General features: G+C 42.4%; 1 protein-coding gene and 1 long non-coding RNA gene across 4 annotated transcripts in view; one reads left to right on the forward strand and one right to left on the reverse strand.

Annotated features, from left to right (window-relative positions):
• Positions 1-8,647, forward strand: part of LOC119442134 (solute carrier organic anion transporter family member 74D-like) — a 57,042-nt gene that overhangs the window by 24,154 nt on the left and 24,241 nt on the right. The window lies entirely within an intron of this gene.
• LOC125943227 (uncharacterized) lies at positions 2,282-5,692 on the reverse strand. The gene is made up of 3 exons (XR_007465661.1): positions 5,409-5,692; positions 4,013-4,100; positions 2,282-3,063 (listed from the first exon to the last, which is right to left on the reverse strand). It is a non-coding gene; the product is annotated as an uncharacterized LOC125943227 (long non-coding RNA).

The following is an 8,647-nucleotide window of genomic DNA, read 5'->3' on the forward strand; positions in this document are numbered from 1 at the left end:
CACGGCTCGATACGTGCTTGCTCTAGCATTTCCGAGCATCGATTGGTGTGCGCTTGCTTTTCTCACTGGGTTTCCAACAGATCGCTCGTTGATCCTTTGCTCTATATTGGATTGGTGCGGCTCGCTACGTGCTTGCGCTCCCATTTCCGAGCAGAGATTGGTGTGCGCCTGGTTTTCACACTGGGCTTTTAACAGATCGCTCGTTGCTCGCGCTAAAGAAAAGCTGCGAGTAGCGCGCGCATCCAGCTACAAGACGAAGTGAGCGTCGGCTAGCGCATAAGTGGTTTGCCGCGCGCTTACCGTGTAAGCACACAGGAATGCCGGAAAGCACACATACAAGGGTCAGAAAACTACGCTTTATTTTCTTTTACTTTGCGATACACCTCCATACTGGCAAGCGTCGAGCGATGGCTTCTAACAACCGCAGGAAAGAGTCTTTGTAGTGGCTAGCCCGAGCGATCCGTGGCTTCTAACAAACGCACGAAAGGGTATTTGCAGCGCACGTGGATGTTGACTGCCACCACATGCATCCCAGGTGGGACTCCAGCATCGGTGCAGTTACCCTGTACCCATCGCTGACGAGGGAGCGCTTCACTTTTTGACAATAACTTTCTTTTTTTGCGTGTGAACGCCCGTGATGGGGTCCACAAAGTTCACGCTTTGGTTGACTGTCTACCAATGCGGATTGAGGCATAGCCCCGTTAGCATCCACTAAATTTGGGATACATTTGTATGCGGCCAATTCGTCACTATGAATAATGGTCCCCGGTTGAACATTGGCTGCAATAATGGCGCCTAGCGTCGCCGCCTTTCGTCGGTAGACTTTGAAAGTCGCAACACCCCTCTGGTCGCGCAGAACATGCCGAAGACCCATGGGCCCCCAACTTTAACACCGCCGTAATTTTAGCGGCTGGCGGAAAGCTGTCGCCCGTCATTAGGCGGCCTCGATTGTATACTTTTGCTCGCCGCGAAGAAGGCACTCATCAATTTGCGCTATCTACCCGGGGTACCAAATGGAGGTCGCGCCAGCAGCTCGTCCCTCGCGACCTTACGGGGGTAGTTCGTCCTGTCGGCGATGGTGTGCTCCTATAGAGGAAACAAGGCGCCGGTCATCTCCTTCAACAGCCATATGTCTACGCTTTTGCTCACGCAGTACGTGAGCCAAATCATTTGCCGCCTGGAGAGGTGGTCGTTCGGATGGCCGAGGCGGTCCGTGTTGGCGAAGTAACGTCCTTCGCCTCTCTGACCGTGCAGTGCAGCTTTACCGTGTAACTGCGAAAACTGATTTCGGCACCTGTTGCATCGGAAGGCAGCCCGGCTTCCATTCTGAGTCTTCTAATATAATGTGACCACTTCGCCTACGCAGGTTGGTTGGCCCGGGTTGAACCCCAAGTGCTCGTAGGTGCCCCACCCTTACAAAAATTTTTGTAGAAAGTCTATATAAAGTGTATAGACATCTGTCTATGAAGTCAACAGACTTTTTGTAGACATTTCTTTAGACTAGTCTACAGACAGTCTATGGACTTATGGCCATACACTAATTGTAGACTAGTCTACAAAATGTCTGAGTCTATAGACTGACTATAGACAGTCTATAGATCAATGAATTTTCAGTTTTGTAGACAAATGTCTGTAGAATGTCTATAGACAAAAGTCTATAGGCTTATATAGTTCTGCTTTTGTAGAAATAAGTCTATAGAATGTCTATAGACAAATGTCTATAGACTATCTATAGACTATTCCTATAGACCAGTCTATAGACAGTCTATGGACTTATGGCCATACACTTTTTCTAGACCAGTCTACAAAATGTTTGAGTCTATAGACTGACTATAGACGGTCTATAGATCAATGAAAATTCACTTTTGTAAACAAATGTCTGCAGAATGTCTATAGACAAAATTCTATAGGCTCATTTAGTTCTACTTTTGTATACGTGTCTATAAAATATCTACAAACGTCTATAGACTATTACATAGACCAGTCTATAGACAGTCTATGTAATAGTCATTTGTAATGTAGTGCATTTCTAGCTTACACTTTTTGTAGAATGTGGTAGTCTACCTACAGAGAGTTCCTGTAGATCAGTCTATAGCTAATCCATAGACTTCAGCCTTACAATTTTACAGGGTGTCCCAGCTAACTTAAATTTACTGAAGCTGTTCAATGAAAAATAATATTAAGAAAAGACGGTGCAATAAGATCCGATTTTAAGACCTATGGCGTGCATTCGGCCTTGAATTCAGAGGTCTGACCTTCAGGTCTTTTTATGATCATATATCTTGCACCGAGTTGTTTTTAACCTTTCATTTTCATTGACCAGCTTGGCTAAAATTACTGGGACACCATAGATACTAGATAATACACCACATTTTTCTAACTATGTTTCGGCAGGCAATGTTATTCCATAAACACTCGCTGCTGGGGTTTGCTAATAAGCAGATTATTGGAAATGTCTATAAAAATTTATTGTATCCAGTATGCATATGGGAACATACATAGGGAACTGTACATAGAAAAGCATGCATGCAGATGGAAGCAGTCAAAAATCTAAAATGTATGCAGCCGTGAATCATTATGTAAAGCTGCATGAGCATTTGTGTAATTGCACATTGAAGAAAGTTTAGTCGCATGCAATGCATTCGCTTGAATGAAATCTATCTACAAGGTAGTTAAAATTTTTGTTTACATATGGCGGCAACAAAATTTTGAACGTATATTATGCATGTGCACCTGTTGCTTCCCATCTGCATTTATGCATTCATGTTAATAGATTAATAATGATCCTGAACCAGCTGTACTCTCATATGTAGCAGAAAGAAATATTTCAAGCAATTCCACAAGTGCAGACTCATGTAGTGCAAAAAAGAAAACAAGTGCACCGATATTGAATTAAATGTTTTTATTGAACGATATAATACATTAATTTATTAAAATGCATGTCTTATGCTATCATCAAAAGAGAATATTTACGTATTTAAAGCTGCTTCCCCTTGGCAAGCACGGTTGCCTGGCTGGCCTTGACCTTCGTGTGAGCCGTTCCGAAGGTGCTGCAGGTGCATGCTGCAAATATGTAGATACAACAATGTGAGGCAAAAATAACAAATGTGTATTCTTTGTACGTTCATAAAGCAGCTTAATATATTCGCTCAAACAACTTAAGTCAATCCTTATTACGGTTTAACTATGCCTAATGGCTGCTTGTCAATACAAAACAGTACCATCGCATAATGTTTCACTCTACCGTATGATGAACAATTAAACTGTTACAATTGCTGCTGGCGCCAGCAACAGTATGTTATATTTTATGACAAGCCCATATGACAAATTAATGTACTTAATTAACCCAAATGATCTCTATATTAATTGCTGAAACTAGGCTACACAGTTGGACTGTTTACATTTTTGGCTGGTAATTAAATATACCCGTGCGGAATAATATGCTCAAATGAGTGACTGGAGTATTGAACGTATCATGACAAAGATTGTCATTTATTTTCCTTAATACACATTTAAATGTCTTTCTTATACTCTTAACTGATACATCATTGGCCATAACTTCAATAGAAGGCAGATGGATTGATTGTGTTGATATGGTCACTTAGTTTCCTATAGATAATCATATCTTTTGGGCATGCTGACACGGTTGCAAGTTAGGTATACCACATGAGCACCAGAAATACCCCGTGAGCACTTTCTGTGTTGTGGCACGACACATATGTACCTCCTGGGAAACAAAATTGAACTGTCATTACAATGAATGCTATCACAGTAAATAATTGAAGGCGCTCTATAACATAAGTATATTTTTCTAGAGTTTCGAGGTTCAGGACACTTAGGCAATGCAAAAAGATTGAGTAAGAAATGTCCCATGTCAGCATGCTTCACTTTCATTTCTTTTTCAGAAAATGATACCAATTTGTAATTTTTGGGGGGAGTTGAAATGCTTCAAAAATATGTTTAAGACAGCGATTCTCTGGAAACATTGTATGGAAATAACAAGACAGCATACCTATGTTGTCATTTTCAATTTCCCTGATGTTTTTCCAAGCTTTCCCTGGCTGTTTTCATGAAAATTCCCTGGCAGTCTATGACACCCGCTGTTTAGGGGCAATAAAAAATATTGTGGTTTAATGCTTGCATAATTGTAATTATAAAGAATGACACGTCAGTCACTTGAAATGCACTATTAGATTCAGCTGAGTTGAATCACTTGTTTAATAAAGCTGACAAGGGCTTGGCGAAGTTCGTAATTCATGGCAACACGAGCACAGCACAGAAAATCTTCAAACTCTCCTCAAACCCAATGGCTTCAGTTTCAAACGTGTAAAGCGTGCTTCCCCGAGCCACTAATTTATTGTTCTCCAATTCTTTCGGTTAAGTTGCGAAGCTGCGATTGACTGAGCTTATCGCGAGTTTCGTGCTCTGAAAGCTTTTGCGTTATATATATTTATACTGGTTGCCAGGAGCCCCATAAATACTCCGACTTTTGACTTACGAAAACGGCAGCACACGCGGCTTGCTGATGCATGACCCGCAAACACGGCCTTTCATCTGAGTACGCTAGCATTTATTCAACTGTACTATCGCGATGGAAAGAAACGCGAACAGCGGAGCGCGTGGCCGAAGCATAACTGAATGTATAGTGCGCGCCGTCCAGTCATCACCATTCACAGGCGCGTATGTCCGGTTTGATTGCGCTGTGCGATGATGCACCCCCTATATTGCGATATTTTCTTTCTATTTTACTTCTCTTTTATTTGAAAACGACAAAAGGTGACGTCGCAGTAATGATGAGAGCGCAAACTGTACTAACAGAAACAAAAATATCGCAGTATAGGGGGTGCATCATCGCACAGAGCAATCAAACCGGACATGCGCGCATGTCCATGGTGATGACTGGACGGCGCGCACTATGCCTTCAGTTATGCTTCGGCCACGCGCTCCGCTGTTCGCGTTTCTTTCCATCGCGATAGTACGTCTCTTTTAGACAATTCGTCACTCTAGCACAATTTCGAGGTATATACATAAAGCGCTTTAGATGAGTTTTATTAGACAGGCAGCGCAGCGTTTATGGCCGCCGATCGAGCGCCACAAAACGAGACCTGCCCACAGTACGCCGCTTAACACACACAATCCGCGCTTATTTCTGCTCAGTATCCACGTTAAACATGGTGTATTTCCTTTTTCACGGACATTGACAATGACGGTGAAATGAACAAGCGCGAGCGATCGCTTGCCGTTAAACATTCCCTATAGTAGAGTCGAGAACCCGAGCGCGTTTACAAACCAAACGACAAACCGACACTACGCCCGAGTCGCCTACATTACATGCAGCCGGTTCGCGCTACGAAATACGCTCACCTAGTCATGAGCTAGTGACGGAAAACATCTTCGCTAAAACTTACCGTTCAGTGTAGTTGACGTGTGATGCCACAAAGTCGAGACGAATACACAGACACCAAGGTGCAGGCAGCTCACCAGCAGCAACAAGCGTTGACTTGCCTGGCGCAGCCGTTGAGAATTCAAATCGACGCGGAGAGATGGCGCGCCGCCGTTGCTGCCGCTGCGCATGCGCAGGCGCTGCGGCCGGCGACGGCGTACGTGCTCCGAGAAATCTGAGCGCCTTTGCCCGTTTCTTTTTTTTTTTTATTGTCGCTCTCTCTCTCTCTCTCTGCGTTCCATGCGCGCGAAACCGGTTGCTTTAACCTTCCATTTTCAGTTCTTTCCATGGAAAAAGGAAATGCCTTGGCGCGCTGTATTACAAACGCTGTGGGCTATCGCATGGAGCAGGAGTGCACACTTGGATGAACGCAGTGTTTGTAAAAACCGTTAGCACGCACGTCAGGCGCTAGCATTATGGCCAGCGACGATGAGTAATGTAGTGCATTTCTAGCATAGCTTTCAACGTACCGCCAAATGGGATACCTAGCTGCGCACATGTTAGTGCAGTCTGTTCCGGTGATATGTCAAAGCAATCAATACACTAATGACGTACGCATATGCTCGGCCGCACAGGCATATAGCGCCTGGAAAGGACTGGGTGGGCTCAGAGTATCAGCGCACATTGTAAGTGAACGAGAAGCTTTAATGAATTTATAGCGCGGGATATCAGTCTGCGAAAAACCACCCGATGTTAGTGATGCAGCCTAGATATGGGGAGAACCTAAAGAGTATCTGAGAATCAGACGACACATAAGGCGCACACCACATACACGACATCGGTTCATCGCACACTAGCAAATTCTGCGTTGTCAGCTGTACACATTACAAGTCTCTGTGCTGTTAGCATGATGCCTGTTTGTAATCCGCTTCTCGCTAAAACTGGCATTCATAACCTCTATTTACATGATTGGATCGGCATTTTGCTTTCTTTATTTTACTGCCGCAAAAGTAATGCTATGAAAAACAACTGTAAGACTGTCTTGGGATTGCCGAGAGCGACTACGGAGGTCATATAATGTGGTGAACAAATGCGGAAGTATATACACCATGTCTATAATAAACTCTACAAGAAGGCTTTAAAGAAATGTCAGCAGTATATTCAATCCCAGTGGCTTATATCAAACGTAGCTCCGTATTATCCGCCTGTAACTCCGCTTGGTTACAGCGTACACGGGTTGGGCCGAGTTTAACGACTCTTGTCTATAGACGGCAAGTAAACCTGAAGCAATAACACTTTTACAATATCGGCTGTCCTTTAGTTCATCTCACAGCATACCGCAATCGGTATACGGTCTGTTCGCTCGAGTTAACATGATCTTTGGTGATATCCCACCCTATAGCCTTCACCGGGGGTGGGGGGGGGGGATATAGGAAGCCATTAAAAATAATTTCAATCACATAGAAGTATATATGCCGCCTCCGTGTGGTTCGCAAGGAAAAATTATCGTTGGGGATGCATTCCCGACTAACTATAGGTGCCGGGCCCAGAGGTTACATGTTAACAACCAGTGCAATACTGGATGAAACTCGGCGAGCTAGCACACTCTTAAACACCTAATCATCTGGTAAAATAACAATTAAGGACTGCGTAATTCAATGACAGAGATGCCATGGTGACCTTTATTGCTTTTCTCTGTAGACATTCTATAAACTGGCAATCGGCTAAAGAAATAGCAAACAGAAAAAATTTTGCATATAAACGGCGTATAGACCGCTAATATAGACAAAAAATACAATTTAACGACTTTTGTCAAGACTAAATTTATAGACGGGGAATAGATAAAAGAAGTAGACACCTTATCAACTTTCGCCTATAGAAAATCTATAAACCGGGCGTATACAAAATAATCAACACCTTATCGACTGTCGCCTATAGACAGTCCTTAGACACAGAATGAACAACAATAAATAGACACGCTATCGACTTTGGTCTATACGTAGTCTATAGAGTGGAAGATCACAATAAGAAACAAACAACTTATCGACTTCTTTCTGTAGACCGACTATATAATGGCAGTAGACAAAAAGAAATAAAAATCTTATTAACTTTTGTATATAGACAGTCTATAGACAATGAATGGACAAGAATAAATAGAGACCGTATCGAATTTTTTTCTATAGGTTGTCTATAGAGAGGAAGTAGACAAAAATAAGCAAACATCTTATCGACTTTTTTCTGTAGACCGACTATGGAATGGGAGTAGACAAAAAGAAATAAAAATGTTATTAACTTTTGTCTATAGACAGTCTATAGACAATGAATGGGCAAGAATAAATAGAAACTGTATCGACTTTTTGCTATAGATAGTCTATAGAGAGGAAGTAGACAAAAATAAACAGACATCTTATCGACTTTTTTCTGTAGACCGACTATAGAATGGGAGTAGACAAAAAGTAATAAAAATCTTATTAACTTTTGTCTATAGACAGTCTATAGACAATGAATGAACAAGACTAAATAGAGTCTGTATCGACTTCTTTCTATAGATAGTCTATAGAGAGCAAGTAGACAAGAAGAAACAAACACCTTATTGACTTCTTTCTATAGACTGTCTATAGAATGTGAGTAGACAAAAAGAAATAAAAATCCTATCAACTTTTGTCTATAGACAGTCTATAGACAATGAATGAACAAGAATAAATAGAGTCTGTATCGACTTTTTTCTATAGATAGTCTATAGAGAGCAAGTAGACAAGAAGAAACAAACACCTTATTGACTTCTTTCTATAGACTGTCTATAGAATGTGAGTAGACAAAAAGAAATAAAAATCCTATCAACTTTTGTCTATAGACAGTCTATAGATTATTTATCAACAAAAGAACAAATCTATAGAAAGGCAAAGTTGTCTAGAAGAAGTCTATAGACATTCTACAGACAGTCTAAACTCATTTTGTAAGGGCAGTACTCCGATGATGAACCCGGACCTGGCCTGGGGCTAGGGCGCGGTGGACGAGCAGCGCTTGAAACAGGAGAGAGCCGAAGCGATCGCAAGAACTTTTCCTCCGCAGCCTAGTCCACATCAGTCTGTGCTCGGAAAGCATAATATGCCCGCCACGCAGTCTCCGCAGACAAGGGCGCTCGCCTAACTCGTCACACAGCCAGCGCACTGACGTTTTGGAAAGGCAGAAACGACGCTGAAAACTCTACGTCGGTCATGTAGGCTGAACGGGTCCAGATGGTCATATTGACGCTTGCCGCCG

The sequence above is a fragment of the Dermacentor silvarum genome, chromosome 2, assembly GCF_013339745.2.
Source record: "Dermacentor silvarum isolate Dsil-2018 chromosome 2, BIME_Dsil_1.4, whole genome shotgun sequence".
NCBI classification, from domain to species: domain Eukaryota; kingdom Metazoa; phylum Arthropoda; class Arachnida; order Ixodida; family Ixodidae; genus Dermacentor; species Dermacentor silvarum.